Genomic DNA, 20,945 nt, shown 5'->3' with positions numbered 1-20,945 from the left:
AGAGACTGATGAGGAAAATAAGGGCAGGGTCGTGGAAGGTCTTTACACTGACCTAAATAATTAAGATTGCATGCTGTGACAATAGAAACCATGGAAAGATTAAACAGGAAAATGATCTGACAAGGCTGGACCCTTAAAAGATCACTCAAGCTACAGCTTGAAAAATATTATTGAGAATCAGGAATTGGGGTGGAAGATACGCTACTTTGAGATTTTGTAATTTTCAAAAGAGTGTTGGTAGTCTGAAATCATTTTACTTGTAGTGAAAGAAATGCAAACATTTCAGAGGTACTATATATGGTGGTAGATTCAAAAAGGCTCTGTGAGATATTAAGTGAAGGGATAAAAAATGGTAAAAGTGAAAACTGATGCCCGTTTTTTTGATTTAGGTAATTGGTTTTATAGTGGCATTGTTTAATGGAATAGGAGGGATTTTAACAGATACTATTTATTAGTCAGGGTAATTAATACTAGCTGCTTATATTAAAAAAATCTTAAAGTCCAATTGCGTAAGAAAATTGAAGACTTGTTTTTGCTTATCTCATAGTTTTGATAAAGAAGACAGAGTTTTCCTTTGGCCACTCAGGAAACTTGGCTCCTTCCATTATTTGCTTATTCTGTATCAGGAACTTTTGATTCTATTTGCACTGGGGAAAGACAGAGAAAGAGACATTTTAAAAATACTTTTATGCCACTGTTTTTTAAACAGTATATATTGTTATCCTAACTAATATAAAAGTGAGATCCTGACTAATATAAAAGTGGGATCCTGACTAATATAAAAGTGGGATGATACCTTTGAATAACACTTTAAACATATGACAAATTTTAGTGATTAGGGAGCAAGCAGGAAGAAATGTGGCATCAGATTTTGGAAAAAAAAATGCCTATACATGTTATACAGTGGCAAAAAGATTGGGGAGAATAAAACATATTCCCTTCAATAATGTGAGAAGTGAACCATATGCCACAAGTAAACTGGCAGCTTTAGGTAGAGTTTGTTACATAGAACCTTCCTTGTATACATTTGTTGTCTGTGGCTGCCTTGAACAAGAATGTACAATGCAGAGGAGACCTCAGGAGACGCTTGGCCATGTTTTAAGCAGAGAGAGAACAGAGAAAGACCAGTAATTTGGGGGCTTGCAGGGTTGAAGAACTTGACTTCTTATAGACCCCAAATAATAAGACATGGAGTTTTAAATGGTATTAGCAAAAAGGACTAGTTATATTTCTCAAGTGAATATTGAGGGTCTTAGAACAAAGGTAAAACTAAAGATTTGTACTGCTCACCCAAGGCTAATGTACCCTCAAGATGGTCACCATTATGCTAAGAGAAATACATGTAGTCAACAAATCAAAGATATAAAGCCGATCTTAGAACTATGTTTTAAAAAAGTCATAAACTGAATCTAGCAGTGCATCACAAAGCTAATCCACTACAATCAAGTAGACCTTATTCCTGGGATGCAAGTTTGGTTCAACATATGCAAGTCAGTAAATATGACTGTAAACATAACTACAAACAAAAGCATAGTATCATCTCAATAGATGCAGAAAAGGCATTTGATAAAATTCAACATCCCTTCATGTTAAAATCCCTCAACAAACTAGGCACTGAAGGAATATACTTCAAAATAATAACAGCCATCTACGGCAAACCCTCAACCAACATCATACTGAATGGACAAAAGCTAGAAGCATTCCCCTTGAAAACCAAAACAAGACAGGGATGCATTCTGATGCCACTACTGTTCAACACAGCATGGGCATCCTGGCCAGAACAATCAGGCAAGAGAAAGAAATAAAAGGCATTCAAATAGTAAGAGAGGATGCCAAACAATCCTCATTTGCAGACAATATTATTCTACACCTAAAACTACTAAAAAGTTCCTTAATCAGATAAACAACTTCAGCAGGTTTCAGGATACAAAATCAGTGTACAAAATCACTAGGATTCTTGTACACCAACAATATCGAAGCTGAGAACCAAATCAAGAATGTGATCTCATTTACAATGGCCACAAAAGAATAAAATACCAATGAATATAGCTAACCAGCAATATGAAACATCTTTACAATGAGAATTATAAAACATTGTTCATATAAGTCAAACATGACACAAACAAGTGGAAAACATTTCATATTCATGGATAGGAAGAATCAATATAACTAAAATAGTCATACTGCTCAAAGCAATTTACATATGTATTGTTATTCCTATCAAAATATCAAAAACATTCTTCACAACATTAGAAAAACTATTTAAAAATTCGTATGGAACCAAAAACGAGCTAGAATAACCAAGGCAATTCTAAGCAGAAAGAACAAAGCTGGAGGCTTCATGTTTCCTGATTTTAAACGATACTACAAGGCTAGAGTAGCTAAAATAGCATGGTACTATTACAAAACCAGATACATAGACATATGGAACAGAATAGAGAACCCAGAAATAATGTCAGACACCTAGAACCATCCAATCTTCCAAAAAGTCAACAAAAACAAGCAATGGGGGATAGGACCTCTCATTCAATAAATGGATCTCAGATAATTGGCGGACCATACGCAGAAGACTAAAGCTGGACCCCTTTCTTTCACCATATACAAAAATGAACTCAAGATGGACTAAAGACTTAAAGGTACAACCTAAAACTATAAAAACACTGGAAGATAATGTAGAAAATACCATTGTGGACATAGGGGCTGGTAAAACTGTCATGACAAAGATGCCAAAAGCAATCATAACAAAAACAAGAATTCACAAATGGGACCTACTTACACTAAAGACTTTCACACAGCAAAAGAAACTGTTAACAGAGTAAACAGATAAACTACAGAATGGGAGAAAATAATTGTAAACTGCACATCTGACAAAGGTTTAATATCCAGAATCTATAGGGAACTTAAATCAACAAGAAAAAAATATCTAATTAAAAAGTGGCCAAAGAACACGAAGAGACACTTTTCAAACAAAGACATACACACAGCCAACAAGCATATGAAAGAATGCTCAACATCACTAATTATTAGAGAAATGCAAATCCAAACTGCACTGAGATACCATTTCAGCAGTCAGAATGGCCATTATTAGAAAGTCAAAAGATAACAGATGCTAGCAAGGTTGCAGAGAAAAGGGAATGTTTATACACTGCTGGTGGGAATGTAAATTAGTTTAGCCATTTTGGGAAGCAGGTTGGTGATTTCTCAAAGAACTCAAAGCAGAATTACTATTCAACTCAACAGTCCCATTATTGGGTTTGCTGAAGAATTAAGGATTATAAAAAGGAATACAAATTATTCTACCATAAAGACACATGCATGTGTATGTTAATTGTAGCACAATTCACATTAGCAAAGTCATCAAATCAACGTGAATGCCCATCGATGGTAACCTGGATAAAGAAAAAATATATATCTGATCTAATGATTTTGCTGTTGTGAATGGTCATGTTGTGAATATGTATTGTGAATATATATATACACATGTATATTGTGTGTGAATATATATTTGCTATTGTAAATATATATACACACACACATATGTATCACATGGTGTGTATATCTATATATAGATACATATGTCTATGTAGATATCTATATATAGATACATAGACATATGTATCTATGTGTCTATATATATACACACACACATAGACATACACACCATGGAATACTACAGAGCCACAGAAAGGAACAAGACAATTTTTTGCAGCAACATGGATGTAACTGGAGGCCATTATCTTAAGTAAACTAACATAAGAACAGAAACACTACATGTTCTCACTTATAAGTGGGAGCTAAAAACTGAGTACATATGGATGTAAAGAAAGAAGGGAACAACAAATACCACGGCCCACTTGAGAGTGGAGAGAGGGAGGAGGCTGAGGATCAAAAAACTACCTACCAGGTACCATGCTTATTACCTGGGTGGTAAAATAATCTGTACCCCAAACTCATGTGGCATGAAATTTACCTATATAACAAACCTGCACATGTATCACTGAACCTCAAAAAAGACAACAAAAGAAAAATATTTGGGTATAATTATTGGTACATGGAGCAGACATAAAGCAAATTAATCAGAAGCATAGTACATTTTTGAGATAAATGTATTGACAAAGAAACCATAAAACTAATATGAAAAACAATCCGCTTGATTGTTTGAAACAAAAAATGATCTTTAGGCTTTCTACTTTCCAGAAGAAGGCAGTCTTTAAAGTCCATACAATATCCAAGTATGTGTAAAAGGAGGAACCTTTTGGGCAGACAGAAAAAAACATATTTCTCCTTCCTCATTGCATCAGAATGGGACCACGTGACTGAGTTCTGGCCGCTGGATTGTGGCCAGAAGTTGTGTCTGCCTGTGGCAGTCTAATCGCTAGAATGTGCTACATGATGTTTAATGTGTGTGCTCTGACTCAGTTGACCATGTGACAGAAACTAAAAGACCACAGGATGGATGAAGCTTACACTGGGAGAGCATTGATGTACATAAGAAAAAAACTTCCAAGTGTTAAAGCACATGTATCAGAGGTTAGCTGTTACCCTAGCATCAATCATTTTTTTCCATCAGTGTAGGCTTAAGAGAGAAATGATGCTTTCAGTTTAAAATATTTTGACTCAGCCACCCCTTTGGGATGTCTAGAGTCTGACATTTAGGTCTATTAGAAATTGCAGGAGTAGAAAACATTACCCAGGAGTTGAGTATGTGGTGAGAAGAGAAGGGAGCCATGGGTCTTACCCCTGAGGAACTCTGTCATTTACAGATGGTCTGAAAAGGGTGGTTACTAAAGGAAGCTACTAAGAGTTGATCATACATATAGAATGAAATTTAGGAGCCTGTATTGTCACTAAAAATACAAAAAGCAGGTGCTTCAAAGAGGAAGCAGTTCACCATGCAATACTGTGCAGAGACATTAAAAAAAGATAAGGGTTGAAAGATACCCATTGGGGTCTCATTGATGATTTTCAAAACCAGCAGTTTTATAGGAGTAGTGAGTGTGGCTCCAGATTTCAGTGGGTTGGAGCCTGAGTTGAAAGTAAAGAAGAAAAACGTGTGTAAGTGATTTCCAAGAATCTTGGATGAAGGTGAAGAACAAGATAATAATGTAACTAGAGGAATGTATAGGGTGAAGGCAGGATTTTAAGACATAAGAGGATAATAAATGGGTGAATGATTGACAGACAGCTATTAATCTCTACTGGTGATTACAGAGAATCCCATCTGACACACATTATAGCTCCACTTCTAATTCCAGAACAATTTCCCGACTTTTCCTACATTCCTGTGAAGTTAGATTGTAAAGTTCTTCAAGTCAGGGGATGTCTTTTATCTCTATGTTTTCTCCAGGGCTAAATGGACATTGAGCGCATAAGAGTGTCATAAATATTTTATTGATATTCAGCCACAATAGATATTGTCACTGCTCGATGAGAAATCAGATTCTGAAGAAAATTCATGGTATTACATTTCAGAAATAGGAATAGAATAGGAATTAGAAGAGAAACAAGATCCAATTTTCGAGAATTTTGATGGAATTTACTAGGGAGTTTTCAGAACATTCTTCTGTAAACATTTTTAATATTAGTTTGCCACTAGCAATTACTATAGCATCAAATATAAAACTGCATATATATGTTATAAAATACTTACATATTCCTATAACTGCAGTTTTAATGTGACCTTTAAATTTTTGTTTTATTTATTAATCATATTAATGCTAATAAACTACTACTAATAAACGCACCTTCACTTTTATCTTATTTAACTTTCACATTAGGTAAATCTAATCCTGATGACATCTAGGAAGGTAGGCTAGAAGATATATTTATTTCTACTTCGTGACAGATGGGATTCGAATTCAATTTCTTTACTTCCCAGTCCAAGGATTTTGCGCTATACAAGCCTAATACATGCATTTTTGATATTTATGTCTCAAATATTTGGCTGCATACACCTAGTCAGTTTTTGTGTCTACCTTCTTTTCCCTGGGTTCTTTGATCTTTGATATGTTTGAAATGAAGGATAATTATTTTATTTAAGTTGAAATGACTGTTTAACACATCCATCAAACACATGTTTGTTAGATGACTTATAGATCATGAAGATTTGAGGACTACCTCCATCTGAGAAGCCCATTCAGGCTGCTAGAAACCTTTTTCATCTTACCGGGCTGGCACTTAAGATCTTGGCTCTGTATCCAATCTTAGGGTACTCAGAGAACAACAATACACTTGCTCGAATTCTCCAACTCTTATTAATAACGTTGCTCAGTGGATAAGTAGAAACTAGTAAATAGGGTGAGAATATTATCTGTGCCTTTGAAATAAATTAATGCTTTTTGTTATCCATAACCATCTACATGTGAAGGTTATTCTGGCCACAGTAGAAAACTGATACCAGTAAAAGCAGTGGATCAGGAATGCAAATGCAAATCACTTGAAACTACAGAACATTTTAATGTTTAAAGATTATCTCAAAAATACATTTAGTTTAAAAAATGGCAGCTCATGCTACTAGCTGAAGTTATAATATGGTAACTGCACTGTGATTATCTTAGCAATGGTCAATCCACATTTTAATTGTCTCTTTGTCAAATTGCAGTTAATGACCTTTCCTTCTCATGAAGATGGAATAAAATATGCCTTTGGAAACAAACAGAAGGGAACATAGTCTAATGAGAAATTCAAATGAGTGATATGAAGCTGCCGAGCTTGCACCTAGTACTGTACTCTGAATGGCATGTTCTTAGTAATCAGATATTTCTGAAAATTATTTTAAAATTATGAAAAAAGATAATTAGTTGTCAGCTGGAGACATTTCAGAGTTTTGCAAGCCAATTTTGAACTAAGTTTTATACCCAACTTCCAAATACTTTGAAACTGTGCTTAAATTGGAGAGTTAATCTCTCCGAGAAAATATTATCATTAAATTTCCAAGAGAAGAATGCCCCTTAGAAATACAGACATGGTTTCAGTGAAAGAGATCTGGACTGATTAATTGTGCATTTTATGATTAGGTTCACCAACAGATAGTTATATATACATATAGATATTTTGTAGACAAGCCATTTAACTTCTCCATATGTTAGTTTTTTTCCACTTATAAAATGGGAGAATAATACCTGTGCTTTTTGCAGTAATTCTAAGGTGTAAAATGTGTATATCCAAAGGAATAAGTATTTAGAAAATATCTATCATTTAACAATGCAAGGTTTATCATTAGTATATCCTAAATTCTGTATAATACTATAATTCGCTAGCCATTGTGGACCTATAGTACTTCAAAATATGATACGCTTTTCTTTTCTTTCCTTTTTTTTAGATTCTATTTTCAAAATTGGCTCACAGCTTGGATATATTTGAGTAAAGCAGCTCTTCCTTATGTCCCCAATCATATGGCTCTTGAGCATATAGGAAAGAGTGTGAAAGGAGAGGGTGGGAAACATTACATTAAAGATTCAAACTCCAGAGTTTTTTTGATTTTTAGGATCTTTACAAAAAAAAGGGGGAAGAAAAAGAAAAAAAAAAACAGTCTATGAAGGCATCGTCTATGGTCAGATATATCTCTCTATTTTTTTCCTTTTTTTTTTTTTTTTTTTACTTTCATTAAGTGCCACTAAAAAATTAGGTTCAATTAAACTGTATTAACCTCTGCTGAATTTTGATTGAGCGTATATATATGTATACACCTAGCTTAAAGCAGGTATCTGCCTTTAAAGATAAGAGACCTCCTACATGCTTTCTTTTATTAGTTACCCTGTTTCAGATTCAGCTTTGTATCTATATCACCTGTTAATGTGTGTGGACTTACGTAAATGATAATTGAGGGAACGCACCCTGTTTGGGTGTAAGTAGCTCAGGGAAGCAAACCTAGCAAGTAGCATTTGGTTTCCTAGATAATGGTGCCATCTTTTTGGCACTGATGGAGACAATGAAATATTCATGAGTTTCTTAAAGCCTTTTGGAAAGAATGTGTGCTGGAATGGAACATTAATGAGCCAGTTTCTTCTGGTTTCATGCCAAGCAGGGGCTGTTAAATAATTAAGGTGTGACAAGCCAGAGTCTACACAGGAGGAGGTGGGAAGAATCAGTCGCTCAGCATTGGAAATGTTCCCCTGCCATCTTGAAATGAACACCCATCTGGTCCAAGTTATCTTACATTCCTTCGGGTATTCTCTTTAAAAACCTTATGGTATCCAATGCATTAAATTGTTTTGATAAAAACCTGCTTGAGGAACATTGAACTACTTCTAACATGTTTGGAAATCATTTAATTAGCCTTTATTGAGTGTGATCAGCATTGTGTTAGGCACTGGAGAGAAAAACGAGACAATTGTGCATCAAGATTCCTACCCTCTTGTATCCCCAAACTAGTTGAGCAGCTATGGAAAAAGTTACTCTGTGAGCAACTGTTAAATTTTTTAGAGGTTGCAATGCGTTAGGGAAAGATGCATTGACCGTTGAGTCAAGGAAGTTTTCATAGAAGATGAATGAGCTTGGGCCTTAGTGGAGATATTAGACATCCACGAGCAGAGGAGAAAATAAGGTTTTATCTTAAGAAGAATAAGCAAATGAACAAAAGTATAGAGGAAGAAATGCACAAAAGAGGAAGAGCAAAAATATTGTGTGATGGCGTATTAATAGCCCTACAGAAAATAATGTCCTTGTTTTTCACACACTAAAATATATAAATGGTACAAGCGTATGTTCTACAAAATGTTGACTCCTCAGGATATACAACCTCTGAAAGCGAAGGTGGGTTCCCAACAGAGATTGCTTTAGTCTTTCAGTAAAGGAGGCAAACTGAATTCTGAGGAGTTTTTATGTGTACAGATCTCTTATATCAGTTCATGAAAACAGACATTTTCACAGTCTTGCATTAAATATGCAAAATCTCATGGTTCTTTCATAATAGAAAGTATTCATGCTGCTTTCCTTGGTCATTCATATGTTATCCCCAGAATTGTCAGTCTGCGGCCTTCTCTGCAAGGCTGGGCTTTGCAGATCTTTAATGACTACATTTGCCTGTTTGTATTTCTGCTTTCCCTTAAGCAACTGTTACTAAGCACCCACTGTGCATAGAATAAAAGGTTTTAAAAATGGTCTCTCTCTCTCTGACTTACAATCTAGTTTAGAGGAAAACACAAGTAAGAACATTTATAAACAGTCACCCAGAATCTTATCAAATAAATCTTAGCTAATATCTTTATGAATTTTCACTTAGCCTTTTTATCCTATATGGCATGTATAGATTATTTGTTCATTTTCTAGAATTATAATTCTGTCATATATACAGTTGATGTCCTAATTTAGCCCCCTTTGTGATAAGTTAAAACATATCCTATTCGCTTGTAGAATCTGCTTTTAAAATATTTTTTGAGTCAGGGTCCCTCTCTGTTGTCACGCAGGCTGGAGTGCGGTGTTAACATCATAGGTAAGATCATAGCTCACTGCAGTTTCAAGCTCCTGGGCTCAGGTGATCCTTCAGCTTCAGTCTTTGAAGTGGCTAAGACTGTAGGTCCATGCCATCAAGCCCAGCTAAGGTTTTTTTTTTTTTTTTTTTTTTTTTTTTTGAGACAGGGTCTCACTATATTGTCCAGGCTGGTCTTGAACTCCTGGCCTCAAGGAATCCTCCCACCTTGGTCTGGCCTCCCAAAATGCTTGGATTCCAGGTGTGAATGACTGTGCCTGGCCTTTATTTGTAAAATAGACTTAATTGCCACATAGCATAATACAATTTATTAAAGTATTTCTTATTCTTGCACATTTACATTGTATGTTTTATTACTATAATTAATGCTTTGATAAACATTACATAAATCTATAATTCACTCCTTATATTCACAGGGTAATTTCCTAGATGTGAAATATTTGTTTCAAACTCTATCAGCATTGTTCGTGATTTTGGCACATACTACCAAACTTTCCTAAAAATACCAATTTATTTTTCATTCAATATATGAGAAGGCCCATTTAGTTCATAAACAATTCCTTGTCAATTTGTATATGACCTTTTAAAAAGGTCTTTGTCTATTTCATAGATGAAAATCATGACATTGTTTTTACTTGTATTATGTATAAAGTTAAAAATTTTCTCATTTATTTAACGGATACTTATGTGGGATTTTTACTTGTGTGTGTGAGTTGTTTCATTATAACATTTGCCCACTCTTTTATTTCTGTAAGTAAGCTTTAGTAACTACTAACAACAATAGTTATTTTTAAATTCTTCATAAAACTTTTAATAATTATAAATTTTATTTGAAAATTAATAAAAAATTATAGCCAGGGCTTGTTTATACCAAATGCAAGTATAGAAAGAAAATTGAAATCTTATGTCATATTTAAGAATAGGTTTAAATTACTAGGCATGAGCTTTAGAGGCTGGTCATTTTCTTCTAATAAGTATGTCTCATTTTCAAACCTAAGGTCCACTTGTTAGCCTTCATCACTTGTTAACACACAACCTCCTACAGGGTAGGAGTTACTGAAAAATCAGACTTGGATTCTCAGGAGATAATGTAAAGAGATCAAATGGTATATTTTATTATAAAGGGTAAACTTATCTTTAAATGCATGGGAATATTTGCTAACCATTGTTCCGATTTGGGGTTTTTGAACTTGCTCGTTTATCTCCCTGGTTTCTGCCAGCCAGAGGTAATAGCATCATTCTTGTTAATAAGGTATAATTTCACTCCTCCATTACATTCTTCTTATTTTCCCATAGTCTTCCATAGCTGCAGTCCTTTTTTTTTGTGCTAATCCTCCCATGTAAAAATCATGTTACTTGTTTTTTATATATAACTTGCAGCTTTAAAAGTATTATTTCCTCAAAAAAGAGAAAAAGTGGCTCTGCCCTCAAAATACTTTGCACAATTTTTAAAAATTTAAGAACAGCTAATTTGTAGAGTTAGGAAAAGGGAATCTTATTATTTTAGAATATGCTGAATCATTCAATATAATGCAGCACAGAAATTCCAATTTTACCCTCAGACTAATTGTCCAGAAAGAAAAATAAATATACAAGAAAGTTAGCTATGTACAAAGTGCCCGGATGGTTAATAGATAAGAGAGGCATTTGGGAGATGATGTATTTATCTATTCTTACCCCATCTCATTCTATTAATTGAGGCAACTTAGAATAAGAGAGTGACAGCAGTAGTGAAGGAAAAAAAGATAAATAGAAAACAAGACTAGAAAAGGATGAAATTAGTACATATAACTGCAGGCAGGGGTTACACATGTAGCTTTAATCATCTAAATACTAAAAGCAAAGAGGGAATACAGATCAGTTTAAGATTCACAGTGTCCGTGGCAGCAAACAAGCTGATCCAAGAAGGAGGGCATTTCGTGATACTGAGATGTACACACTCTATCCTGATGGATTTCATTGAATATATATTTTTAATATAATAACAAAAACACTTGAATAAAGGGAAAAGATGCCAGGAGGACACACTGATCTCAGGCAAAGTAACTGGGAATACTAGTATATGATTTTCTAGCATTCCATATTTTTCCCTATCAAAGACTTTTACACTATAAATTCTTGCATAGTTTCCTGTTTTCCCTGCCACGTGGTATACTCAATGATAGTTATTCAACTATTTTATTCTCATTGCCTGGTATGTGGTATAGCAGCAATAAATTTTGAGAACAAAAATATAAATACATATATTTTTTCAATGAAAGTAAAGACATTTTAGGACCTGGATTGAGACATGGTACATATTGGAGCTGGCTATAGTGACCAAAGAAGGTCTGCACCAGGTTTTGTTTAATGATGGGTATACCTACAAGTTGCAAAGACAATAGAGGTATATTGAATGAACCTGTCAATCAAATGACTTTCTGTTCTGTATTGCAAGTTGCGCTAGCTCAAGGGCAGTTCTAGTTCTAAAGGTTAGTACATTGACATGAGAGAACTGAGTGCAGGAGTTAAAGTCAATAAGCATTGTTCTTAAATTATGGAATTCTTGGGCTCATTAATGTGTTCATGTACCTGGTTGGTGCCTATCCTCAGAAACACTGCCTTTGGGCCTAGAATGGGTATCTGCATGCCAACTCTGAATTTTGTCCTCTGCCTCTCTTGAACTTTGGTTACCTTCTTTTATTATTCCTTTATTGAGAACCTACCTTTTATCAAGCATTTCCTGAATGCTTGGGATAAAGTGGAAGAGAAATCCCCACCCTGCTTTCACATAGCTTGAATTCATAGGGATATAGACATATAAGGTTGAAGAACTGAAATGTTCCTATAGTATATGGGATAATTTCTTTGGAAACCTAGCAGTCGTCCAGCCCTTGCCACCGTACAAGGATATTTTGTTTTCCACTTTGTGTTGCTAAGTCAAACCGGAGTCTTACTTGCTTGCATTTAAACTTGTCACATCAGGTTCTTGAATACTCATCGTGGGAACCAACCCCCTAGTCAGGTGTCCTACCAGTCCGAGAATCAGTTCATGCATTCCAACCACTGTCCTAGTCTAGGTTATTTTCCAACCCTCCTGGCCTGCTCTCTTCTATTGTTGCAGAAGGCAGTATGGTTTACTGCATTTGAAAGCCAGGAAGAATTCAGAAGAATTCAGCTCTGATACTCATCAGGAGTGTGACCTTGCAAAATTATTTAACCTTCTGATCCACAGTCTGTGAATAGGAATAATAATGCCTTTCTCTAAAGGTTTCTGTGAAGGTCAATGCAGATGAAATATTATTCTCTCTCAGTGTCTGGCGTGGCAGCCCTTGTTTCCTATCTTAGTTCCCGAGAACATAGGTATAGCCAGTAAACTATGCCTGAAGGAAGGAAGTAGAAGTCTAGGAAACTGAAAAACGATTCAATGAATTTATAAGTTGGGATGATTTCCCTTGACAGTACCCTTAAATAATCCATTGAAAGCTGTAATTTATTAGTAATGTTTGGGATAAAATAACTTATCCTTTGGGAAATGTAAATGATGATGTGGTTCTCATAATCATTGTTGTTTATTATCTTGTATTCATTTCACACTTCAAAATATGGTGAGTTAACTCTATGTAGAAACAAAATAACAATAACTAAGAATCCTCAGGATAGGTAATTGTTTTGTATTCAAATCTGTTAAGATGTTTATTATCTTATCTTTGCATGGAACTTTTTAAAAATATTTAGTGATTAAATTAAAAACTTCAGAAAAAAGTTTGCTGTAAAGGAGAAAAACATAGTTTCTCTCATTTTTTGCAATAATGCCAATTTTTGTGTGTGTGTGTGTGTGTGTGTGTGTGTGTGTGTGTGTGTGTAGTTTTGAATAGCAGTAAAGTTTAGAGTGTCATTGTACTTTCTAAGTGTTGATTTGTGCTTTAAATCCTCCAGCTGGTCTAGTATAAAGCGGCAATTTAGTTATATTTTTATTCAGTCAATCCCCCACACTTGCTCACACTTGCTCTTCCTAGGGCTATGAGCCTTTATTAAGGTTATAAAATGCTTCGACCTTCATCAAAGGCACAGTGACTTCCCTTGAGGTCCAAAGCATTAATGATGAGGTGAAATGCAAAATCATTATCTGAGGGCAGCATCTCTCCTACCTCAGTAGCTATTCAAATCATCCAATTGAAAGGCAAACCTATCCAAAAGCTAATAAAGAATTCTCCCTGGCAGTTGAAATATTGGACAAATTGCTTTTCAACTCATGATAGGATGTTAACTGGTTGACAGCCCAATGCTGCTTGTTCACTATATTCCACCTCTGTAAGCTGGGTAATTGATGGTCTTTAGGTCTAGAGGTCAATAGTTGCTGTTGAGTTTGCCATGAGAAACTTCACCATGGAAATGGGCCAGTGGTGAATGTTTATGACTTGTCATTGTTTCAGCATCAAAGTCTCTATGAAGAAAGCCATACTCATTCAGGGGTAGTGTCACATTTGCATTTGACAGTTTATGAAAACTTGTAAGTGTATTGGTGGAAAATTGAATGCTGACAACATGAGAAAATGTTATTTATGTGAAAATCAGTTTATAAAGACTGGATCTCATTCCCTTCCCTTCAAAAACAAAGCAGTTTGCACCAAAGTATGTAACACTCATGGGTGATAGTGGTGACAAATAAGTGTCTCCAGTAAAATTAATCTGTTTATTTCATCCCAGATTTGAAGACTATATTAAAAAGGCTCATGTATTTAAGAGCTAGAATAAATCATGAAAGTTCATCTTGACCAGTTATTATCCCACTTTCCTATATATAAAGTTACTCATTAGTTACATGGTTAAAACATAGGGGAGTTCTTTAGGAATATATCAAAATTTGGACTCCTTACAATGATCATATTTATAGTGAGACAGGTGTTCTTGGGCTTCGATTGCATAATGCAATCATTTGATGTATACTATCAGAAAGACAAAATATGTCCCAGTTAAAAGGGATCTAAATAATAAACTAGTTTAGGAGTATCCATCTAGTTCCTGTGTCCACAGAGAACCTGGATGTATATAGGTGAAAATGTAAGTTGATAATTATTGTCAACACATCATAATACTTGCTTGAAATAATACATTTACTGATAGATGTAAAGATCAAATTTATTTGCTTTTGATTGTTTTGACATAAACAAACAAAGAGAAACAAGAGAGAAGCTATGATTGGGCTAAATGTGAGCTAAAAGCAAGAATCAGAAAGAGTAGTTCCACTCTAAATCTGAACACTAAAAATGTGTCTTGGTAGGTCAGAGCATACCTAAAAGTAAAATGAGTTGTGGAAAGTATATAAAATCTCAACTTTTGGTTAAGGTTAGAGAACTAAATTTAACCTCTAATGTTCTTGTAGGTCTTGGTACTGCCAAAGCATTTCCTCATATAAACTAGGCATTAGCACATAATACACAGAGCACTGGACTGAGAATCAGAAGACCTGGCTTCTCAGAATGACTCAGACAATATCCATGACATACTTAAAATGTTATTTTATTTGCCAAGGTCCTTAATTTTTTTATGATACCAGATAATCTTTAAGGCTTCTTCTAGGTTCAAACTTCATGATGCATGTACGTTCATTACTGTTAAATGTGTTGTACACAAGAAATCCATTAGGCCAGTGTGACTCGAGTTACGTACACTGGGACTTTGGGCATCTTGAAGGCAGGAGGTCTGCCTCCTAAAGACTCAACCATCTGTTTCCTCACTTTTGGAGGAGGAAACATTTTTAAGGTAGCAACTGAAAAAAAAAAAAAGGTCTAATAAGGAGAATTTTAAGGTAAATTTACCTTGGACCTAGTTAGCCTAGTTAGGACCTAGGTGCCCTACATAGAGTTAACTTCAGACTGGGCAGCATTGGGTAACGCCTTCTAAAGGCTACCCTACTCCAGACAGTGTTTGGACTCTGGTTTCTCATGGAAAACAGGAGTGAAAGGAGCAGCTGAAGAACTAGTGGAACTTGTGTCTGTGTCTTCAGTATTTCCTATAGATGAATACAGAAAAAGAAGCAAGAAACAAAACTACGCCAAGCAATGCATTCAACATACTTGAAGGTAGAATATGGCTTAATTTTTAAATAATTGTAATCACAAAAGAAAGACAGACAAATGAAAACAAACGAGAAAACACCAAACTCTGGGAAGTTCTTTTATGAGCCTGCACATGGCACAAGACTTTGAGATCAAACAAGAGCAATCTGAGGAAAAGCGGAGGGAAGAAACAAGAGGGAAGCTGTGATTGGGCTAAAGTTGAGCTAAAAACAAGAATCAGAAAGAGTAGTTCCACTGTAAATCTGAACACTAAAAATGTATCTTGATAGGTCAGAGCATATATGGTAGGGAAAGAATTTAACAGTGCATGTCACTTGACATGGCAGTCCCCCAGAGCTCCCGACAAAGAAAAAGACCAAAAGTGAGAGAGAAACATCTTTCGTCAATTAAGTGGCAAAAGAAAAAGCAAAAGGGGAGATAGCAGGGCTATGCAAGATAAAAGAGGACAAGAAAACAAACAAACTGGAGGACACCAATTTTTCCCTCAATTGTAAAAAGTAAAATGAAAATCACTAAAGATTCTAGATTTCGATACCGTGACAGAAGAATATGCCATTAAAAGTATTAATCTCATAAACCACCCCAAATGCACAGAAAAAACAGAAGAAAGACAAATAAATCTATACAAAATTACTGTAACATATCAGAAAATATGTTTTATCACACTTCAGCTGATAAAGATTATTTTTTTCCCTGTAGAAACATAAAGCAGGACTTACAGTCTACATTCCGGCATGAAAGAAGCTTAGAAGTCACTGCTCAGTTCTAACAAGTAAAAAGTTAAAAAAAAAAAAAAAAAAACTGAAAAATCAACTCTTCTTAGATCTGTAAGGGTGTTAAGGTCATAGGGCAAACTACTGCTCCCAAAATTGGAGAGACAGACAGGCTGGATACAGAAAATCACAACTTATTAGGAGCAGAAACCCATGAACAGAAACCTCCATTGAAACTAGAGCAGGGGTAGAAAAGCATGAACTGTAACTGATGAATTGCTGGAGGCTGAGTACTGAAGTCAAAAGTAGAATAAACTTATTGATTGTTGTATAGGCAATAGGTAGGATTTAAAGTGTACCATTAAAAACCAACAAACCAGAGAGTAAAGTGTTAAGAAAGCAGGGGACAAAAGAAATAAAATAATAAAAAGAAGTTAACAAGTTAGATTATATGAAAACAGAAGTTGCATGTGTGTATGCGTGTGTGTGTGTGTGTGTGTGTGTGTGTGTGTATTGCCTGAGAGTATATTGGGGCATACTTGTAGGGGGTGGTTCAGTGAGACTGAAGCAATGTCTTCCTTCAGACTTGAGAAAATGCTATTGAAAGCACAGGTATCACTAGTATAGAAAAATATATGAGTGTATGTGCACATATAAGTATATATACACATATATAAATTTATCTCTGCAATGCATTGCTTTTCAACTTGGAATTGAGAATGTATGTGATTTTTATTACATGAACTGTTGTTGCTTTGACAGAAGTGGCAAGTGGAACTAACACTGTGGAAAGCCTAAGCACAGTTGCTGTGTTTATCTCTGTAAGAGTGATAATATGATTAAGGGAATACAAAATATGTAGGATATGGACTAGCCACAGTGCTGGTGGCAAAAGGGAAAGAAAGGACATGCTCTTGAGCAAATGAGAGATATAGTCAGTGTCGGATTTCTTCTGGTATGTTTGGGTTTTAGAATTATATTCTTAACACCCACTATTTATTAAAATTCTTTCAGAGGAAAAACAATAAATAAGCCTGAAACACTTACTTTAGCCTCACACCCTCTTTTCCATGAAATGCCTTCATAAAATGTTTTATTATCAAAACAATTGCATCTTAGCAGAATAAACATTTTAATTGGATGGGTTGACAAAAGGTGACTCATTATCTTGCAGAATATTTTCCCAATCAGAGTCTGTGAACAGTTGCTCTTAGGGTTGAGCTCTTCTCTTACATATCAGAGCCCAACATATTGCATACTTTCAAAATAATTACAAAATAAGTGTACAAAAGTGTGAACTATTTTTTATTTTTAACAATTTATATGCAGATCCAGTTTTCCCTCTTTTAGACACATTACAGGTTGTCAATTCCCTTTGTTGTTTATAGCTCCATAAAATTTCAACCCCCATGAACAAAGGAATATGCTAGTCTACAGAACTAAGCTTAAATTATTTTGCTCCTACTCAGAAAAGTAGTTTATTTCATAAACTTCCCTCATTTAAAACGAATTTATTTTGTCTTTGATGCTCACTATAAATTGCAACCATGCTTCATTCTAATATATTCTATTTGGATCCTCAGAAGATTTAAAGGATGCCAATTTCCTGTACAGTTTATCAGAAAATATTTAGCAATTCTGTTCAGAGCAAACTTACAAAAACACAAGTAACAAAATATTTATTACATTGTTTGCATTTTAGCATGTTTTCAGAATTGGTAACCTAGTTCCTTCTTGGTTCCTTTTGACAAGAGTAAGTTTAAAATTAAATATTAACCCTCCTCTCCATAAAAATACACATATATTATTTATTTAGGATGCGCCAGTTATAAAATTATTGAGAGATTTTCATATTTTTCTGCAATGCCTACATAAGGATTATCCTTCCTTATTTGATTTGACTCTCTTTCCTCATCAATTTTATTTAGTAGCCCCGTCACCTACTCTTGTCTAAAAAGAAAATGAAAGACACTATTCCGTGGGTAGAAGAGGGAGGGTTAAACTTTCTTCTAGCATTTCTTTTTTTCCAAGAAAAAGGTACCTAACTAATCTGGTGGATCGAATCCCAGAGCATTGACTGGACCACGCACACTCAAGTGTTAAGTTTCTGTATGTTAAAAGGCCATTCATATTGTGATGGTCAATTTTATGTGTCAACTTGACTAAGCCATGGCGCCTAGTTGCTTGATCAAACAATATTCTACATGATACTGTGACTATTTTTCGGTTTGAATAACATTTAAATCAGTAGGCTTTGACTAAAGCAGATTACTCTTGATAATGTGAATGGGTCTCAGTCAATCAGCTGAAGGCCTTTAAGAGCAAAGACTGAGATTTCCAAAAGAAGGAATTCCAACTCAAGACTGTAACATCAGGCCGGGCGCGGTGGCTCAAGCCTGAAATCCCAGCACTTTGGGAAGCTGAGGCAGGTGGATCACGAGGTCAGGAGATCGAGATCATCCTGGCTAACACGGTGAAACCCCTTCTCTACTAAAAATACAAAAAAAACTAGCCAGGCTTGGTGGCGGGCAGCTGTAGTCCCAACTACCGGGAGGCTGAGGCAGGAGAATGGCGTGAACCCGGGAGGCGGAGCTTGCGGAGAGCCGAGATCAGGCCTGGGCAACAGAGCGAGACTCCGTCTCAAAAAAAAAAAAAAAAAAAAAAAAAAGAAAAGAAAAAGAAAGAAAAAGACTGTAACGTCAATTATTAATTCTTAGTTCAATCTCCAGCCTGTCAGGAGCGCTCTCAATCTCTCTCTCTCTCTCTCTCTCTCTCTCTCTCTCTCTCTCTCTCTCTCTCTCTCTCTCTCTCTCTCTCTCTCGTCTCTGGAGAGCCTTGACAAATGTACCTGCTAGTGGGTCTCTCCTACCCATTTTCTCCTTGTGTTTGTCTGGTGGAGTCTTCTAGGTACCTGGCTAACACAAAGTGATCCTTCCCCTAATGTGTGCGGCTCCCTTAGGACCACAGATAAAGCCAAATATCATCCAGTATAATCATAAATCTTACCTAATACGCCAACATATTCTAATGCCTAAATTTGTTGGAGATCGAGAGGGAAGCTCTATGTTGTCTGAATCTGTCTAAATCTTGTTCTAACATAACATAGAACCACTCTGGGCAGAAGATAGAAAAAAGAGTGGCACAAAATCTCATCTGTTGAGGTCTCACTTTGCTTTCAACCCAAGGCATTTGTTTTACATTATTATATTATTTAACATCATTACATTCACACCATAATCCTGTGAGGTAAACATTGTCATGAGAACACTCAAGATCACAGAGCCCTTAAGTGTCTGAGCTGACAGCCACTCCAATAAAGGAACACCCACTCTCATAGCTGTTACTGTTTGCTCATCTGCTGACTAAGGTGATAGAGGTCCGTAAACCCACAACAGAGGAGAGGACTGGCCTTAAATGTTAATTTTCTGAAGGTATTTAAATTATATTCTTCTATAAATTTTATTCTAACCACATAATGAAGACTGTTGTCCACCAAAATCCATGTTCTTTCACAATTATGGAGTTGGACTAAGAGTCAGCTGTCTTATTGCAGACTGCATATCTTAGCCCTCTTAGCAACAAAGCATTGCCATGTAAATGAATTGACATGTGGCCTTTCAGATTTTGGATATCTTGCCATACTCTTTTTTCTCTCCCTACTGGCTGAGATGACCAGGGCATGGCCAATCATGAAGTCATTTTCTGCAGATGGCAATGCCACTGTCCACCTCTGTCTCTGCATCATGACAAAAAGGGAACAATCCACTTGCCAAGAACACCTACCCTGGACTATTACATGAGTAAGAAACAGACTGGTATATCTCTTAAGTCACTGAATAATTGTTTGGTGTCTTATTGCAACAGAATACCTTAGTCTATCCCAACCAGGCATATTCTGCTTATATTTTTAGTTATTTAGTTAGCATATAACATTTTACTATGTAAAAATATAGTACCCTAAAATATTTCATTGGTGAACTCATTGAGATAATTATATAAATATATTTATGCATGACCAAAATTAACTGTCAAGTGAATCAATGGGGGAACAAAGAAGATTACGTCAAATTGGTTGAAGGTCCATGTATTAAAAAAAAAAAAAAAGTAATTGGTAATATTTGACTGTTTTTTCCTTTCCAGTGTATTTTAAAAGTAATATGTAGATTCAATGCCATATCAGGTGTGTGCTCACTCTATCATGCAGGAGTATTTTTATTTCTTTGCTGCTCTTCCTTATAGCTATGTCCTAAGCTTATCTCAAGCAAATTGTATTTTCAAAATCATTAACAACAAAAAATGAAGACAGTGTCTCCACCATTTGCTTGTTCATTTAAATGATATCATTGACTCAACTTCTCTGATGTCTTTTAATATGGCAGACCTTTATTACAGATGTTTGGTGAAGTCTTACTGAAAATTGGGCAATGGGATAGATGAATTCTCATAAGCATTTCTAACTTCCTATAACATGGTTACTTTTATTAAAAAATTATTACAGAAAGATGCCTTTCCACACTGACTAGTTTTTACTTCCTTAGATAACAGATCAATTTAGTGTCCTAACAATATGCTTCAATTTGTTTTCATGATCATGGAACAGGTGAGCACATATAAGAAATGTCAAGATTCATCAGTCTGGCTGAATATGGATGTTCCATGTGGTGATTTTCAACATGGTAAAGGGAAGAAAAAAAATTGATCTAGCAACATAGCAAAGGCAGTACTAGATAATTTCAGTCT

The 20,945-nt window shown here is 35.3% G+C and overlaps 1 long non-coding RNA gene across 4 annotated transcripts in view; it reads left to right on the top strand.

Annotated features, from left to right (window-relative positions):
- The window catches only part of LOC126941250 (uncharacterized), a 268,663-nt gene that overhangs the window by 131,668 nt on the left and 116,050 nt on the right, over nucleotides 1–20,945 (top strand). The gene's annotated exons all lie outside the window — the stretch shown is intronic.

The sequence above is a fragment of the Macaca thibetana genome, chromosome 18 (assembly GCF_024542745.1).
Source record: "Macaca thibetana thibetana isolate TM-01 chromosome 18, ASM2454274v1, whole genome shotgun sequence".
In the NCBI taxonomy this organism is placed as follows: domain Eukaryota; kingdom Metazoa; phylum Chordata; class Mammalia; order Primates; family Cercopithecidae; genus Macaca; species Macaca thibetana.
This window is presented reverse-complemented; position numbering and strand designations above follow the sequence as displayed.